Source organism: Thunnus thynnus, chromosome 6, assembly GCF_963924715.1.
Source record: "Thunnus thynnus chromosome 6, fThuThy2.1, whole genome shotgun sequence".
NCBI classification, from domain to species: Eukaryota; Metazoa; Chordata; class Actinopteri; order Scombriformes; family Scombridae; genus Thunnus; species Thunnus thynnus.
The window spans coordinates 7,836,234-7,856,764 of record NC_089522.1 but is presented as its reverse complement, the minus strand read 5'-3'; the positions used below and the strand labels follow the sequence as shown (position 1 = coordinate 7,856,764).

The 20,531-nt window shown below is 39.5% G+C and overlaps 1 protein-coding gene across 1 annotated transcript in view; it reads left to right on the top strand.

Moving 5' to 3' along the window:
- The window catches only part of LOC137184115 (V-set and transmembrane domain-containing protein 2-like protein), a 47,863-nt gene that overhangs the window by 689 nt on the left and 26,643 nt on the right, over window positions 1-20,531 (top strand). The gene's annotated exons all lie outside the window — the stretch shown is intronic.

Below are 20,531 nucleotides of genomic sequence, written 5' to 3'. Positions count from 1 at the left end.
TCAGACTATTTCCAGTTATAGTTGTTCAGTCTGGTAGGCAGGATAAATGTGGCAGCCCTCTCTGATGAGTTTAACTACACATTTCTGATGTATACTGAGTATACTGGTGCCTTTAAAGGTTGTTGTGATCTTTGGTGGTGTAGCAGTTTGTGATGTATGGTGATCCAGCGCTCATGACTGACAGGATTTTGTTTTCTCTGAGAGCTGCAGCTCTTCACCAGTGCCTCTCATCCCTCTCTGTCCTGGTCAGTGGGTGATTCATCCAGGCGGAGCAGAGGTGATGTCAGCTGATAGATGGAAGTTAATATTCTCTTCTAGTATCCCCATGAAATCTACGGTATGCTTTCCAAAACTGAACAACCTCCCACCGATTCAGGTCTGCCTCCTACTCTCTCACACCAGGAGCTTCCCTAAACAGCCTCCAGTGTTTACTCTTCCTTACGTCATACAGACCAACACGCAATGTTACGGCTCTCTGGTTTGTCCTGGTAACTTTGGCTCAGCCTGACAATTTCCACAGGTGTCACGCTGTCAGCAGCATTAAGTGTGGGTTGAAAAATAAAGTGAGGAGGTGGAGGAGGTGATAGCCTGAATACCTCAGTGTCCTTGAGCAGACACTGTGTCTTATGTCCGTTTCCAACTTCTCTTACTTCTGTAAAGGTTCTTTATTATCAGATGCTTCTCAACATCCATAACTCAGTTTGGGTCTCACACACTAACCTGCATTATGCAGAAACTGCATCTGAAAAGGCACCTTCATATCAATAGTCACAAAGAGAATTTAAAAACTCTGATAGTTATGCAGCACTAGTCAATCAGACAATATATATATATATATATATATATATATATATATATATATATATATATATATATATATATATATACATATATATATTTGAAAGAGGTGCTCATGGGACATTTTACAGTTGAAAAATAAACTTGTGGATGACTGTGATTTTCTATATATACTTTCACATTTCTGCACTGACATTTGTTGTTATTAATTCTCTGACGTACACACAGATACAGACATTTCTGCAATAACCTATTATCGGCTCAGTCTAGCTCTTACAGCGCACACCGATGAGGATCCTATTCCCTATTAATTGAGACACTGATGAAATTAACTCACCAGGTAGGTTCACGTCTGCACCCGCGGAAAGTGACTAGTGTGAAACTTGAGACGAACTCATCACTTATTAGCTTTTTCTGCGTCTTTCACCTGCATCTCACTGCCTTCATCAGTGGATTGAGTTTTCTCAGTTGTCATGGAGATGGCTCAGTTGTCATGTGATACTCCTGATACTGACTCCTGGTTGATGCTGTGACCGGTTTTGATCCGGTGTTAACAGACAGCTGATGTCATACACACTTCCTCTCGAGAGGTTCCTTTCATCAGGCTGTAGCAGCAGAGATGAATTGGTTTGTGGTAAGTGATGACTGCTTGTGACTTGAAAGTCTGTATGTATGTTCTAACAGTCCAGCCACATAAGGAGCTCCCACGGGAATGCTGCTGGTTGTCTAATACTATAACTGTGTACTATCCATTAGATGTCTCTTTGTTATCCTTTGTTAAAAAGCATGACAGACTGGCCAGGTTGAAGCATGAGCGTGCTGTGTGCAAAATGCTGTTAAAAATATTTTGTGTTTTCATTTTGTTGCCATTTGGAGGACTATGAGTAATATCTCATGGTAAGTTGGTGCATTAATAACAGAAAGGGATCTGTTTTTCAAATTGAAAAATGTTATGGAAAAGAGTGTGTGCAGATAAACTTGTTTTTGTTTAGTCCTGAGGGTAGAGCGAAAGAAAAGAGGAGGGCAACAGGAGATTTAAAACTCTTGCAGATGGTGAGTGCGGTACCAGATCCATGTACTGTTATTGCTAATTGAAATACTGAGTGGCCACGTAATGTAATAATTAGTAAATCATTCAGAACACGGTGCATAATGCTGTGGCGTAGAGTTAAGTCTAATAGGATTGTCAGATGAATTGCAGGTATAATGATTTGCAAGGTGGAAGTGATTATAGTTCAGGGATGTAGAGGATAAACCCACCTGAACTCATTTAACACCTTTTTTATTTGCTGAGTAAATTTTACCATTTTTTCTTTTTTTTTTTTTTTGACTGACATCAATAGGTGTGAGATGAATTCACAAGACAGGCTACACCACAGTGAGTCTTATCAAAACGAATGGCATGAGAACTGGGTCAACTGAGGAAAATCACAAAGCCTTCATTTGTTTTTCTGAGAACAGTGTAATTTCAGGTTGTGGTGGTGTTTTCCGAGCCCCTGGGGGGGTCATGATTTATCCTCCTTTTCCTTCACTGGCACATCACCAGCTGGAATAGAGAGCAGTGAGGAGAAAGAAAAGTGATTGTATAGAAGTGAATGAAAAACAGTCTGAAAATCTCTGCTTGATTTTCATAATGTCTAGATCCACATCTGCCTTGATGCTGTTTTACTCATTGATACTTTTCAATTAACTTCTCATTAAGACATGGTTATCCAGTGAGGTGATTACTCCAGCCAATCAATTGCCTTAATTAATCAGTGAAGGGTAAATGAGCCGTCGGGCCAGTGAGATACTGAAACTTTCCAAAGAAGAAATAGATTCTAATGAGACATCAGGACCAGACTGACCTTCTCATAACATTTGGATAACTGTTTTTTATTTCCTTTTGAGTCATTTATCAGCTGCCATTACAGCCACAGTGACATATCACTCTTACTCCAGCATCAATCTAAAGGAAAACCTTTTCTCCACTTTAATGTAAGGTGACAAACATGTATTTTTGGCTCTACTGACTTGACTAAAGCAGATATTTGTGTCTGTGAGCTGTCACACAGGGCCGGTCTCATATCGTCACCCTCTTTTGACCTCCATTACCTGCAAAACCAGCCCCGTTCTGACTCCTATTATTAGACTATTGGATTTGAAGCGTTCTTCCAATTCAACAGGTGAAACATTTACCATTCAGACAGAACAGAATCCTCTATGGCTGCTGCACCATCTTAAAAGGCTTCAGGCATGGCTGCTCCTCCGCACTATCACAGTGTTTGAGAGGAATATACTGGATGAATGTATGAGTATAAACACAGGTCTGGCACAGATGCAATCACAGCCTGCGATGGTTAAGCCTCCTTCACAACCTGGTCTTTGCCACCTTAAATGCAAAGCAAACTGGAGCACTGTGGCAGTGACATCACACTAGTATTAGACTATTAAAAATTTAAAAATGTAACACTGGCCAATGCAGTATCACTGGCAAACATTCAGCAACAGCTTGTGGGGTTTACTCGTGTCTTCTGCAGAATCAGACACCAAATGTCTCCCTCTGCTCCTCGCCTCCCACTCACTCACTGTTCAGTACCGACGGCGGTGTATCGACACAACAGCAGGCTTCTATACAGTGTCACAGCAGCGAGTATGGAAGAACAGTGCATTTAAGAGCCGAATATACTGCAGGTCTCTGGTGGAGATTCACTGACAGTTTTTCATTACTGTTACAAATATAGAATACACTGTTAACTAGATCAGCTCGCACGGGCACAGATCCAACTAGCACTGAATAAACATAGTACTGGCTTTTTAAAAAATAATTACATGAACAGCTGTTTTATCTCATCAGGATACTCACTGAGATTTTGTAACAAAATTCTGCTAAATTAAAGACAATTAGAATGATGAAGGTAATAAGATGAACATCAAGCCATATTTTTCCACCTGTGTCAGTACAGTCAGTTTAAAAAAGAGCATGTGTAAACTATGCTATTGAACAGATGTGCCACTTTTTGTAGCAGCTATATTCATTTATATTAGCCAACCTAAGAGAATACATTTTTAATTTTTTACAATAACACATACATTATAACCATCGTTTATTTTGAAGTTACAGAGGCCCCAATTCAGGTATAATTTTGTTGCTGGTTGGTTTGAAGACGCTCAGCTGCTTCAACTGTCCTTCACTATCAGCATGGCCAAATACCTTTGAATCAACACACTTTTAAACAATAACTATGAAAATCGTTTCATTGGAAGATTGGTATTAAAGGACCAGTGTGTAGCAGTGAGGTTGCAATTGGCTACAAACTGAATACTACCCCTCCTCATCCTCCCCTTCCAAGCATGCAGGAGAAACTACGGTGGCTGCGAAAAATGCAAAAGGCCCTCTCAAGAGCCAGTGTTTGGTTTGTCCGTTCTGGGCTACTGTAGAAACATGGTGGGCTCCGTGGAAGAGGACCTGCTCCCTATGTAGATATAAAGAGCTCATTCTAAGGTAATGAAAACACAACAATTCTTATTTTCAGGTGATTACACACTAATTAAAACATACTTATGAATATTATATTCCATTTCTTCCAAGTCCATTAAATTGTACACACTGCACCTTTAACATTTTTCACATTTCTCGTATTGCAAACCTGTCTACTAAAATGTGTCATATCTAACTATCTATTAGCAAATAGTTTTATAGAATATGTAATGCTGCCTGTAATATGGGTTGAAAAAAAAAAGAAAATGTCTGTTGTTGTTCCTTGACCTATTGATAATCTGATAACAACAGTTAAACCAAGCGTTGAAGTAACACTATTTTAAAATACAGTAGGTATCAATCTTCCTACTTTACCGCCAGCAAGCTTTTAAATAAAAATGTTTTGATATAAGTGGTGCTGAAACACTCAGATGAATAATTGATTAGTTGGTCAACAGAAAATGAATCATCAGTTCTGGTAATCGATTCATTGTTTTTTGACTGTCAAGAAAAAAATACCAAACATTTGCTGGATTCAGCTCCTCAAATGTGAGCTGAACAGTTTTGTGCCTTGGACAGTTGGTCGGACAAAACAAGCAATTTAAAGATGTTACATTTGGCTCTGGAAAATTGTAATGGCCATTTTTCAATATTCTCTGAAAATAACAGATTGGAGCTCCAGATAGAAGCCCATTCATTGCCTCTTTATAACTGTATTCTCTGCAAAGTCAATAGGTGCTCAATCTGCCTTCATATTCTTTCCAGTATCTGATGTGACCTAAATTTCTTTCAGATTTAAGATACATGGGGCTCTTTTATACTCTCTGTCTGTCCCCCACTGTCAATTAACACTCTCTTGCTCAGAAAGAGACATAAAAACAGAAGAAGAAGGAAAGTGTCAGAGCAAACAGGAAGAACGAGTGAGGGAGGAGAGGAGAGGAGAGAGGGACAGGCTGACAGTTTTAAAGCTTGTTGGTGCTCAGCAGTAGGTAGAGCCATGTATTTAGGTCCTGACCTCAGTATATACTCCTCACTGAGAGGACAAGTGCTGGAGGGCAGGCTGCTATAAACTACAGAGAGGAGAGAAATGATTACACACATAATGCACAGTTTGGTTGTCTCAGGACATAAAAATCAATCTCTTACATGGCTTCGCCTGCATATCCCTTCATGCGCAAAGTATAGCAAAGTTAAAATCCATTATATTTTCATATTAATCTGAATTGATTTCGCTGCTCTGTCATTTGTTGATACAAAACAACAGTGATTCAAGCTAAATCTACATGATAGTTGTTAAATGTCAAGGACTGCCACATGATAGCAGGAATCAAATTAAACTTTGAAATAAAATGTGACTAACATACTAACATATGTTTTATTATAATCAAAAAATCTCTTGTTTCTTTTTGCATAGAAGAGCAACTACACCCTCAATTTCAGCCAGAACCCTCCCCTCCAGGATACAGTATCTTGCAATTCACTGACAGGCACCACTTGAACCAAATTCAACTGTTGAAAAAAAATTTGTGATAAGAAATAAATAAAAGTTTTTGCTGTTTTTTTGTGCTCTTTAATGAAAACTGATTTCCACTCGTTAAAGACACTCACTATATGTAGATTTTTTTTTATGTGATTATATCATCTTTTCAATTCTGTTTTTTAGTTATAGAAACATTACGCAATCTTGCAGATAACTGGTTCAGTGTGGCTTTGAGTTCAATCATGTTTGTCTCCTGATCCGACGAGAGACTACCAAAGTCTCTTTTTCGATACTTCCATTGGGGGGCACCAGAGATGAAAATTCTACGCATTAAGCCTTTAATTCATGGAACAATACAGAGCCATAGTCTTACACCATTAGGGCACTAGTATGTCCATATATGTATACAATTTTATTGCTCAATCTTACAAGTTTTCATGTATGCTGCTGGTGACTTTTTGAATGAAGGCAAAATTGTTTTGCTCAGTGGAGATCTGAAAGCATTTTAGAGTTGGCTGGTCTGCATTCATTTCCCAGGTTCTGTTGCAAAAAACAATAATTAACCAACACTGGACTTTAAAGGCTGATACTGAAATGTTGGGATCTAAACTGCTAATTTGTGTGTTTATAGACAGCATGTTTATACAGTACGCTACTACTTCTTTGCAAAAATACAACAATTAAGTGACTCGCCAGAATTTAGTTTTCATCATGGTAGAAAAGACAAAGGAAATTCTTGTGGGGTTTGCAGCTTAAATGAAGCATCTCATTGAATGTTACAACAACTCTGTACTACAATGAGTCCGGAAATGAATAATGAATACACAGAAAAAACAGAACAATGTTACAAATTAATAGAATATGCCCAGAGCGTATCAATTAATTCCAGCTGTTACTGACAGATGTTCTGTAGCTGCAGCTGCGGTCAGGAAGGAAGTCATATGAGTGGACGACACTGTCTGGCTGTATCTGATACAGGCAGGCAATTCATCAGTCTAACCCTTGAAGAAACATGGCAGCAGTTCAGGTGTTGTACACATTGCTTGACAATTTGGATTCAGACCTTCAGTGTCCTCCATCATTCTTGCCTCCTCCTCCTCCCCTCGCCTGTCACTGCTCGCTGTGTTGTGCTTAATAAACTCAGAATCCTCTCCTCTCCTTCCCCCTGCATCAGAACGCTCTCTTCAAAATCGGCACAAACAAGCTGCGGGGTCAGCTGGCAGTCAAGGACTCTCCCTCTGTCTTTCTCTATAAGTGCCTTCTGCCCCACTCGTCCTTCAGTCTCTTGCAAAGCACTTCACGGGTGTGTTTGTGCGAGTGTGTATGGGGACATACTTTAGAGGAGAAATGATTGCAGGCAGCTCTGAGCGTGGCGATCCAAAGCTGCACTTTCTCTGAGGTGTCCCTCTATGACTGAAACTCATCTCCGGGACTCATCATCCAGCCAGTGTGTGTGTGTGTCTGTGTGTCTGTGTGTCTGTGTGTGTCTGTGTGTGCATGTGTGTCTGTGTGTGCATGTGTGCAAGGCTCTGTGGACTTTGTGTGAGAGATGATAAAGGCAGCTTTGAGACAGATGATCCAAACTCTCGCTCTCTGTATTCCATGTGTGTGTGTGTGTTTGTGTCTTTGCGTGGGTGTACACTGCAAGTTATGTGTGTGTGTGTATGTATGTGCGTGTGTGTGTGTGTGTGTGTGTGTGTGTGTGTGTGTGTGTGTGTGTGTGTGTGTGTGTGTGTGTGTGTGTGTGTGTGTGTGCTCCAGGAGATGGACGGGGATAGAGTATTCCCTCTATTGCACTCAGCATGATGATGTTGGGGGAAGTGCTTGGCTGTGAAGACTTGTCTGAGAGAGTGTTGCTTATCTTCCATTAGACACATTACTGCCAACATTGCCATCAAAGAGGAAAGACATACACACACACACACACTCAGATTTAAAGACACACACACACTTCTCCTGGGGAGGCACTTGGCAGGATTCATCTGTTGGCAGTCTCACTGAGGGAGGAAAGAGGAGGAGGAGGAAGACAGGCGAAGAGGGGAATGTGATGTATCCATGGTCCAGGATCAGTCATTTGCAGCCTGAAAGAGCTCCTCAGCCTGCAGCAGGCCGCCACATAATTTAGTAAAGTATCATTGTTCCCTGGAGAGTCTCTCTAATTTGTGTTAGACATTTTTCAGACTATGCAACTGTATCTTTAGGTTTTAAGTTACATTTTGATTTTACAGGTCATTAGAGATTATCTGTGTTTCTTTGCCTCATGAAGAAAATCTAACTGTTTTTAGTTTGTTATATAAAGTGGATATGAAATGCAGGAGTGATATTTTCAGCACAAGCCTCCATACTGTATGTGTTACATCACACAATGCCTCTGCTACCCAGAACGACTCAGAGGAATGTAAATGAATCATGAGACAAAAATGAAAAGCCAGTATTGTGTGTTTGTTGTGTTCTAAAACAATCAAGCTTACAATGCAAAATGCTGTCTTAGTGCTTTTTAATCAGTTTTAATGCAGGAATGCGATTACAAGGCTGTCTCGTCAGTCCATTGCAGTGAATTTATAGTTCACATACTGCTGAGACATATGAAAATAATCATCCATTGTGCACACTGTAAAGTACACACGTAGGCTACCATATAATAGCCATATTACGAGCTACACTGGAGGCCGGGGCCATTCTCCCTAATATTGCAACACACATCTTCACACACACTCTGGCAGAAATGTATTCGGCTGAGCTCTGTTACTATAAAAAGCCACAATTATTGAAACATTCATAATCCTGCAATGGGTTACTGTCTTTCATTTGCACTGTACGATCCCCCACCTCATAATATTGTGAGTTGGTTGCCACATACAAACAAACTTATGTCTGCTGTAGCATCACTATATTAAACATGCTAATCCCATTGGATTCATATGACAGAACTTATTAATGTATAGGAACATATATGAATATGTTGTATCACCCTATTTTCCATCCCGCAATCCTCAACAGGGTAGTATAGACGATGGATGAATGATGGGATTTTCAAGCTCACCTACACTCTAATGATTGGGCATGAAGGTTCATTCTTCATCTTGGGAACAGTAGAATGTCAAAATATGGTCCACTCACTAGCTTTCAGTCCTATCTCAAAGTCTTTTTTGTAGCCTCAGTCTTTGCAATACCATGTAAAGCCATCAGGTGCATATTTCAAATCCCTTCTACAGGGTTCTCATTTTAAATGTTGAAAACATTAAAGTGGACATATCAAGCACATTTCCATGAACAGACATCCGTGATAAGATAATGTCAGCTTGTCTGCAAGGTAGAAAAAAACATAGCAAATGAAGTATTAAAAAGAGTTGAAGCCCTGGCTTTTGACTAACCGGGAGCATTTCTACATATGTTAACCTCAAGTTTTGGAACTTTGAGCATGTTTAGTATAGATATCCGAAATCATAACAGTATATAAATGAGAGAAAATCACAAAAAGCATAAATGTCCCCTTTTAAAAAGTCAGCCGGACACAGTGTTTTCAACCAACTCATGGAGCCAACATTATCTTAATTAGCTGATAAAATCTTGTCTCCAGCTAGAAATTAAAAGCCTGCTTTTGTTTGAAATTAAGGACCCATTGTTTCATAAAATTACTAAGAATTCTGAGTGGTAAATCTGCCCCAGTTATCATTGTAAACTATATATACTATATACTACTAACTATATATGCATATGCCATGCTAGAATGAAAAAGTTGACAGGCTGAAGTCCAGTAAATTATTTACCTGACAAATCAAGGTATGTCATCACATTGATGCAAACTTTATACAAAAATATGAAATAATATTAAAAAATAATATTAAATGGATTGCCATAATGGTATAAATGAGTTGATAAAATCTCTGACAGCAGAGAAATTTATATATTGCCCAAGCCTATTCTGAATTAAGGTTTTGGGGTCCTTACACCAGGTTATGTGGCTTTATGTGTTGGTCCTGAAACACAAGTTGCATTGTCATCCTGACATTAATTTCTGAATAGTTAGTAAATACATTTTGAACTTTCCAGACTTCTGGACCATGTTAAATAATTTCCATGTGTTCAGTTACGGCAGTGACCAGTTGGAATCTCTTGTCAGTTTTCTCGGGTTGCTGTGAAAAGCATTATTCTACAGTTAATTACATTGAGTCTAGCTGCCTTTACAAGTGGCTATATGTGATTCATTGACTCTATTTTTAAGTTATTGGTCATGTCTTACTTTTAATTGTTATGTACAGCCACCCTCTCCCCTAACCTAGCAATTCCTCACCATAATAACATGTCTCTCATGAAAGTATACGCTGCTATTCTATATACAGCGATGTTATGGCCTCGTGTCAGTCCTTTGAAATCAGCCCATCACATAATCAGCAGGCAGCATCCCATGACTTCAAGCATATGGGGGAAACTGCCTTTGAAGTATGCTTTAATGTGTTTGCTTCTTACTCTGCCTTTCATGTCGTTGATATCGAAGCATTTACATTTACATTTTGATGATTTTTCTGAAGCACTGTTTCAAGGAGAGCATGGAAAGGTTACATTATTCATAAAACTCACATTCAGTCATGCCTTCGATGTGTAAGGTACTACTTTTATTCTGAACCTCTTTAATCCTGTGAGACCCACCAATGACTCCAGGCTCACAAAATGTATTTTAAATTATTGAGCCTATCTCAAAATTTTGATGTTGGGCAAAGTTTTGGAGAGTGTGTATAAAATGATGCAGAGGGCTACTAGAATATTTCTATTTGATTGAATAATGTATGAATATGGCTGGGTTTAAATATTTTTTTACAGAATATACAAAGTTGGCATTGTCTTTCAGTGGTCAAGATGTTTTTACAAAGTTTAAGGTGATGAAATTTAAAAGGGGACTCTGAACCGCGGATTTTACACATCAGAGACTGTTTACAGGTCTTGGAGAATATTATATTGTATAAGGTCTTTTGTGGCTCCAGAAGGAGCTGTGTAAAATCTGATAAATGATGTCAGTTGGGGCTGAAGACTTCGAGTTTGAAAATGAACAGAATTTGGGTGTGTGGAGTAAGTGAGGTTACCGGACCTCTGCAGCCCGCTCCTCATCTCTGCTTGAGGCCTGTTGCTCAAGGCTACATTAGCCACTACTAGTAGAACACACCTGAATCTGACCAAACTGCCCGTGGCGGAGTTGCATTTTGCCACAGGTTTTGACAAGAAAGATGAATGCATGAAAAAAAGAAAATATCTCTGGTTCAGCTGCATTGATTTTTGATTTTTTTAGTGATTTTTTTAAAAATGTCCATCATGAGTTCTACAGTGTTCTAGGAATGCAATGCTAAATTTCATAAAAGTGCTCTTTTAAGGGGAAAATATCAAGTTGGATGCCAAAACCCCTACAGTTCAACAATATTACAAAATGGAGGGGAGTAACTCATCCTACCTAAGTACGTCATATACAGATATGTCATTTAACAGTCTTTAGGGGTGAGAAAGGCTAACTGTGAATGTGATGATGATTGCTCGTATCTGAAAAAGGTTGCATAGCTAAAGTTAAAGTTTATCAAAGCTACATGAACAGTACAAGTTTGAGGCTTTGATAGAATTTAATCTAATCTGAATCCAGACTCTAATCCTTTTTCCGTATTTATTTACAGCACTTTTAGGTAGCATAATGCAGTGGCATGGTGTGACTTCTCCACTAGGTGGGGCTACGGCCCAAGGTGGCTCTGTGTATTTTGGCTTTGAGCATGCACTGTACAGTGTAGCGTGGAGCCAGCTGCTGGTGGCTAGCGGCTAAACTAGCAGTTTCTTAAAGTTTAAAAAATATCTTTTGGTGGCCACTTAGCAACTCTTTTCTCTTTACAGTTATCACCACAGTACCACAGATATCAGTGTACGTTTTGCCTGCCTTCAGGGGTCAAATGTTATCTAATAAAGAAGCAGCAATTGGGTGGAAAATCGTTCAATCTGGCAACATTTCTTGAGCATAAAATTTTCTGCCCCAGACCCATCTATTTATGGTGTGCAGTATCAACCAATCAGGGGTCACCAGGAAAAGCCATATAATGATGTGGCGGAGAAAAGTATGCCCTTCGGCACACAGGGATTGTAGGCATCACATTTTCATTAGTCATTGCACATTTCTATAATTATATATGATTTATGTGAGATTAACAACTGAAAGTTATATACACACACAACACAACAATACCAAAAATTATTTTTATTAAAATATGTATTTCACAATTGGAATTGCAGGAGGGGCAGCGCCTTCAAGGGCCCAAACGCCCCTGACAAAATGTGGAAGAGATTTACCAAGCACCTTATTATGTAAATGTGCTGACAATTTAACATGTCGATTTCACGGCTGAATAAGTGCTGTGTCATTTTGTTTTGTGTCATGACAGCAGTCTGACTAGGTTGACCTAGTAGCATATCCGTAACATTTGCAAGGCAACAGTCCCCAATAGCACCACTCTCTCTTGAGCACCAGGTGCCAAATATCATGCAAGTATTGTGGCTCTTTCCATAATGTTCCTGTCATATCTGAATAAAAATATGTGAATCATTAATGTAATTGGACACCCACAGTACATCTGACTCATAAAAAGCCATTACTTTAAGTTATTCATGAGGCCAGAAATGTTGTATTCAGTTTCTGAAAAGGGCTTGGAGCATAACAAATTTGTGCATATTTGACTTGGAACTAGGAATCTGAACTCAACCTTACCAGTAAAAAAGTCTACATATGCAATGTAGACAGCAAAAGGAGGAGCGTAAATGTATGCATTTTATGCACCTTTGTAATATGTTGGTGCTCTCTGCTTGTAGCTTTACTCCCTCATGTGTATCCATTTCCTTGGACCTGCTTGTACTATATAAGCAGAGAGCTTTTTTTCATCTGAATGTCTATGTGAAGGCAAAATACCTTTAAGTTTTTCATTTTAATGCCAAACGTCTGGCACAGACACTCCTAGTTTCAAATCTCAGACCACCCAGTGTTCACATACAATATAAAGGCACGCAGCTTCAAACTCCACGCTCATTAGGTGCTGCTGGACACATAATCCAGCGAGCAGACACAGAACAAAGCAAGCAGCAAGAAATGCCATTTTTGTAGCCTTGCCTTGTGAAGCACACATACACACACTCGGACATAAACACAAAATGCTCAATTACGTGTGCTGCCCTCGGCCATTTTCGGACAGGGTTATCCATTATGTCTCTGCTGTGACCAGGCCTAATTACACCGCTGTGGAGAGCCTCTTCCCATCACAGTAGGTGTGTATGTATACGGACAGAGAAACGGTGTGTGTGTGTGTGTGTGTGTGTGTGTGTGTGTGTGTTTGTGCGCGACTGTATTCTGTGAATGAGTCCACATCCACTGGTTGGTTCTGCAATTACCCAAACTCCAGCCAAATTAACTGGCGCACACATGTGTAGTTGTTAAAATATTGTTTCGGGTTTACACACACACACACACATACACAAACACTGACTGGCGCACTTTGCTTGAATCCAATAATGCTCTTTCCCTCCTTTAGCCAGCTGCCAGTGATTCACATATTCTGTCTTTCGTGTCCAACTAATAGGCTCTTGGCCATCTTTGAGGCTCTGCATGGTATTTACAAAGGGCTGCTGCTGGACAGCTTGATACCTGTGGGCAGTGTAGAATGAAACATGTAAACACACACATACACACACACTAATACCCTTACACTCAGCTTGGTGTGGTAGTAAAGCATAAGAGTAAACTGTATTTGTTCAGTGTGTTGTGATTTGTAATGGTTGGCTGCACTGATAGGCACTGAATCCTGCTGGTTAGATTTAGTAAAACTGTGTCTTTCAGATCTTATTTGTAAGTATTGTTGGGGCTGCAACTATATATTCTATTTTATTACCTCATTGAATCTTTCAAATATGTTTTCAATTAATCAATTAACCGTTCAGTCCATAAAATGTAAAAATAAGATTCATACCACTTTTACCACTTTGTGTGTTAAGAGAGAGCTTGAATCAGTTAGCCTTGTTTAGCATAAAGACTGGAAGCAAGTGAAAACCACTGGGAAGGCTCTCTTAAAAATTTTGGAGAAAGTATAATTGCAATCTTTTTTAAGTTTTTAAGAATCTTTTATTAGCTACTGACTCTGGGGATTCTGCCATTCTTGTGCTTTTAGATCTCATACCTGCGTTCAACACCATAGACCATAGTATCCTCATCTCTCACCTGGAGCATTGTGTTGGCATCAAAGGTACTGCTGTGGAATGGTTCAGGTCTTACTTGTCTGACAGAAGTTTTTTCTGTCAGCCTTGGTGACTCTGTATCCTCCTCAGCTCCTCTCCTCTGCGGAGTCCCTCGGGGTTCTATTCTTGAGCCAGTCTTATTTTCCCTTTACATGCTCCCCCTTAAGGTCCATTTTTAGAAAATATGGCATCTCGTTCCACTGTTATGCAGATGACTCTCAAATTTACTTGCCTTTGAAACAGAAAGAGGCAAACTCTTTAAAACCATTGTTGGACTGTCTCAGGGACATCAAAGACTGGATGGCCTTACATTTTTTAAACTTTAATAAGAGTAAAACTGAGGTCCTGGTATTTGGATCCAGTGGTGCCTGTGATGCCCCTCATATGGACCTGTGTTCACTGGAACCATATGTAAAACCCACTTTAGAAAATCTGGTTGTGATAATGGACAGTGATCAAATCTAGCTTTTTTCAGCTGAGACTCTTATCTAAGGTCAAGTACTTTTATTGTTTAATGATTTTGAAAGGGTTATACATGCTTTTATCTTGTCCCAACTTGACTACTGTAATGCTCTTCACGTTGGTGTTGGCCAGGTCTCCCTCTCATGCTTACAGCTGGTCCAGAATGCTGCAGCTCATCTTTTAACAGGAACACTCAAACAAGAGCACATTTCCCCCATACTGGCCTCCTTCCACTGGCTCCCTGTATGTTTTAGGATTGATTTTAAGATTTTATTGTTTGCCTACAAATCATTAAATAGGTTAGCTTCAACCTATCTCGCTGACCTTTTACAACCACACGTGAAGGTCACTCAGGTCCGCTGACTAGTTGCTTCTAAAAAAAAACAAAAAGCAAAGATTCTCCAAAATGTTCCTAAAACTAGTCCTTTCAGGAGTCGCTTTCTGTATGTTGAAGTAATGTAAAGATAAAAAAATTATAAAATAAAGCTGATGGGACGTCATGTAGCCTAGTGCTTGAGAATCTCCCGGTTGGACTCTGGCTGGAGACCTTTGTTGCTCTCTTTACCTGCATTTTCTGTCTGCACTGTATCTCTACTATCTATATCAAATAAAGGCACAATTCCCAAGATATCTTTATATAAAAATAAAGCAGATATTTTCCATACCAGGTTTCTGCAGGGCAGTGACAGCTGGCGCCAATACAGAGCGAGCAGCCAAAGCACCCTAATGCTGAAGGGGGTCCCAGACATTTCACAGCTGAGACATGCTGACATGCTGCGACGACAGAAAGGCTGTGGATGAGGCCGCTCACACTCAGAGCTGTACTCAGCTATCCCCTGGGTAGATTTCTGTCCGCATCTGGCTGTGCAACTCGGAGAGGAACACTTTGGCCGGAGAGGATGCAGCTCAATATTGAGGCTACATAGCCCTAAACATGACACAGTATCAATGATGAGAGCATGCTGCATATCCAGCTGAATTGCTACTAGAGGAACGCTTTAACCATGAAACCACTCAGTGCTGAAGCTATAACTCCAGACAAGGGATTAGTGATGAGAACATGTTGCATATCAAATCACCTTTTGCTGCTGTTCAGCATTACATTTAGACTCAGATGTTTCCTAGTTTTCTCTCCCAGGATTCTAGGCTTCACTCGTTTCCACTGCAGTCGCACTGCAGTGACCATTTTGCCTTCATCCCGGTACACTTTCAATTACATGTCTTTAGAATCTCAAAATGGTGTAGGGGAAACAAACAGGCATGAGTGAGCTGGTATGAAAAACAAAATGGTATCATCATAAGGCAGGAAACCAAAGTTGTCCTCTGCTGGTCTGCACTAGCAACATCCACCAATCCTCTTTACCTCATGTACTGTAGAGCCATCACACATTATAATATACAGAGTATTGACTCCTAATGAATGTATTGAATGTTACACAGGTCTAATTTACTGTAAAATATTTACATCATTCTTCAGTTTACATCACTGTGCGACTTGGGTGACAATTCTTAAACCTATTTTTTGTGTTAGAATATATAGTAAACCATGCCCACACATCTATAAATTCTGCCATTGCAGCATGTCAAACACATGGTTGGATGGAATTGGCTGCCATAGTGTTTTGAAAAGCATCTCAAAGAGAATCTCATTTAAACCTCTGTGATTTTCTGTGTCTGATGCGTCAGTTCAGCTGACTCATGAGAGTGACTCATAAGGGTAGTGCACGGTGTAATATGGGTGGAGATGTGTTCATGTTAATGTCTTTGTAGAAGTTGTGTATGCAGAGTTTAGAAATCGTTTAGATATTTGGACTCAGGTGGTACTCACTACGAACCCAAATCATTGTAAAAATACGATCTACAACTTTCTCTATCATGCACACCTAGCAACGTCATCAGTACTGTATGCACTGTGTACAAACCAAGTGGTTTAATCATGAAAATGCAATAAACTCTTTCTTCAGCTACAGCTTCAACATTGTAAAACACTGCACTCACGTTAATATCTGATGCCGTGGGACAAGGTAACATCACTTGAAAATAGTCAGACAAGGAAGGTCAGACAATCAGACAGGAAAAACTCCCACACATCCAATTTGTAATAAATTGAGATTTTCCTTTAAATCACCATTTTGAGAAAGCAACTTTTTTTATAACACGGCTGTGCATCGCAATGTAAATGCATCATATTCTCTGGTGTTGACAAAACAATCTCAGTTCAAGGTCCACTGACCTGCTTGTTCTCGAGCTCTCTACCATATTGCACAGTCTTCATCAGCAGTTGGAGTTTACTCATTTGTGGTGGAACTGTAGATGTTAAAACTTTCCAGAAAAAGCAAGTAAGTGGACCGTGAACTGAGATTGTTTTGTCAGCTGCTGTTTCCAAGGTCAAGAATGAACTGTCAAATCACTTCCTAACATAAACTGGTTTGTTGCAGCCCACTCAGAAAAGACCTGATATAATCACCTCTGATGGAATAGACAAGGCTATTTCAGGTGAGGTTTTTTTTATATGAGAGACAGGATTTCATTTAATAGGACGATTAACAGGTAATGGACACATTACTGCAGCTTCTTTTTCTCACCACTTTCTGAGCCTGGGATACTTATTCATCTTTGTACAGGTGTTAGTTTCCAGTAAATTAACTGACTCAAACACGTTTTTTATTGATAATACTAACCTCACATGCCGATGAGGCCTACAGTACCCCTGCCAAAATTCTGATTTCATGCTTTGGGCTTGTCTCATTAGATATTTAACTCTGGTGTAAACAGTTTGAAAATGCCATTCTCTCTTGATTAAATGTTATTGTGCTTGTAACAGTGAGCCCTTGATAAGCTCTGCTGTCTCGCTGTTGTCCTGAGCTGCACGATACGTCTTGCTCATTAGCTCAGCTAAATTGTAGTTTCAGAAAGACAAACACAGCCGTGCTGCAAATGAATTCTCCTACAAATGAAGCTTAGCGTCGCCGCTGCAAATAGATTACAACCGAGGAGTTGTATTCCCAGTGTCGCCTCTGATTAGCGCCGCAAAGACGCAGCTCGTTCTGTTTTTAGAGAGAGTTGTTCCTGTGTGACAGCTCGGCGTCTCAGAGGAGGCTTGATGTGTTGTGTCCCTATTAGATGTGACACTTTTCGCGTCTGTTATTCTTTTTTTAATCTGGCGTGTCAAAGTCTCTTTGTTTTTCCTCTTTTCCTCAATCTTTTTTGGCTGTGTCGCACTCTTCTTTCACCTTCCTCTTTTTTCTCTCCCTTTTCTCTCTTTCTACACGTATTAATGTGGTGGAGGTGTCATGTGGCAGTCGCCGAGGAGATGAAAAGATCCAGCACTGATGCAGCCAGGGCAGACACTCGTCTATCACAGGAAAAGAGTTCTTTCCCCTCTGATTAATCGAATGTGGTTTACTTTAAAATTCTGGGGAAGTTTTAGAAAGTAGGCCAGGTGACTCTTTTTTCCCCCTCAACTCCTTGTGCTGCTGTCTGGAGTCCTGAGGTGCTTTTTAGTTCAATTTTTTTTCTCCTTAATGTAATGAGCTGTACTGAACTGAGACTGCACAGTTATTTGAAACTGATGCTCCTCTCCTTCCAGTTCATACAGCTACTTTATCACACAGATGGGGTTTAAAAAAAGATTGTGTTAAGAAAAACATATTATTTGGTATTTATATTGATATTATTTAGATTCCTAACAGTTAAGGCTGTCACACCCAACTATGAATCTGTGTTAAGCTTTAATATCAAGATGCTGTGTTAATTCAGTTCTGTAGCTTTTACTCACAGAGGCACAATGAATTACAGCCTTGCCAGACCCCCAACAAGCCCCAGTGTTCACAGTATTCATAGTCACCATCCACACACTACAGTATATCACCTTGATTTTCTTATTAGGCAACCAGACATAAAGAGGTAGTAACTTTCTTTCATTTTATGCCTCCACACCAACGACAGCCTTGGCCAGACGAATTACTGTATGTTTTTGGGTTGTCTGTCCATCCATCTCCATCTCAGGAATGCCTTGAGGGAATTTTTCAAATTTGGCACAAACATCCACTTGAACTCAAGGGTGAATTGATTAAATTTTGGTGATCAAAGGTCAAACCTTTAAACTGTGGTGATGTTATAGATCTTCTGTGCTGCCGGGTTGAAGATATGTGTGAAGAAACTACGTTTTAGAATTTGTAGCTTCTTTGCAGCAACATCCATATCTGAAGCTTTGTCTACTGTCATGGCTACAACAATCCTCTTTATTGACCAAGCATGTGAACACATACAAGGAAAATACACTTACTACCTTTTATTAAATTCCTTCAAAGTCTTTACTACAAACATTATATGAGTCTGGACAGACATGGATGTAAACTGCAACGTGACTGATTGGCTGAGGCATGCAACCATGAGGCAGTATTTCTAGTAATTTTTTTTACTAAAACTGCCTTCTGATGAACAAAAGCACCAACAATCCAGTCTCAAATTATGTCTAAGCTTGAATCTTATCAGAACTGTTTCATTTTTTCATATTGTAAGGCGGTGTTCAGACAGACAAAAGCACTTGGTAAAAACATCACAGCCCCCTCATCCAACTGAATGGGACCGCTGCGTTGGCACAGCGGGTCTCCTGGCGCTTAGGACTACAGAGAAAAAAGTCTCCTGGAGAAGGAGTTGAACTTTTGCCGGCCATCAATCAGCAAGGCACTGCTAGATCATGTTATTTGGCCATTCAAATATGTGCAAGCTCACATTCCAGGTAGATTACTTTGTAATGTGAACAGTATCCTCATGCAGAACAATGACAATGAAACCTAATGGGGCACACTTGAAACCAACAAAGCCCCTTTAAGCCTCCTATAGTGATATTATATAATAATATTATTATAGTGATATTTGTGTTCGGACACTACCTGAATTCCCTTGAAGAGAGTGGCCGGTGAGACCTTTAAAGATTGGTCTCGTATAAGGTGATACAGACTGGGAACAATTGTCCTGATGGTGACCTTATAACAACCATCTGAATTTTAAAACTTTCAGTGTCTGTAGAACTCTCAATGTGCGGATAAAGTGTTTCATATTTAAGTCTTTTACAATGAATTCTGAACAATGACTAAAACTTTTAAATCACCTTCATGGCTAAATTGCAAGACTGGAGAGCTCACTCGCCTTGTAGCTGCTTGCAGCTATAATTTGTTTTGCTATTTCAAATGCCATTTCATAAGATTCACTGCCTCACTCCAAAATGCGTATGGCATTTCTTGATTATTCAATGCTATAATGTGAAGGAAGAGAGTAAAGATGGGACAGAAGGGAGGATGGCATTTAGCAAAAGGTTGATTTGAGGCCAGTTTATAATGTGCACAGGGTACAGGACTGTATGAGTCCATGTTAGTCTTAGCTTCTATTTAGCCAACAGTAAGTTAAAGATCCACTAACTCTTTCCAGAGTCTTCACAGCTGCAGTATCATTATGTTGATCACAAAGGCTGATGTCATCACATCACCCAAAAGTATATCTAAATATAGTTTAGTGGCTAGATCTATACTGGGACATATATCTGCAAACCAGATGAAATGAGCTGTTTCATATGTAAAACAGCTTATTTCAAGGATTTTCTTTCTGTGAAAAATAACTTCACATGACATTAAAATACTTCAAATAAGTAAAGCTGCACTGCAAGTAAACTGATCTCACTACTATCAGAATTTGTTGTCGCAAACCTAAGATAAGTCTGAAATGCCGTATCTCCAACCTTTTATCTTGTAGCTGACAGCTTAAGACCAAGGCCTTGTTTTATATTACTCCACCATTTCAGAACGAGAAAACCTGACTTATTGTTCATTTGTCTGATTTTACAGTGTTTGAATCTTTCTCTAATAGCATCATACTGTGAGTCAGTGCTCTCAATAATTCCATAGCATAGTGGAGATGTCTTTTCAACTTCATTAAGCTGCTGTGTTTATTACATCCTGACATCTTTGCTTACCTTATTACACATATTTCTTTTTTTTTCTAGCATATTCTGGCTTGCTCTCTGGGTCAAAATGTTGTTTCAAGGACTTTTTTAAGGTAACAGAATCCTCAAATGTAAAAGTA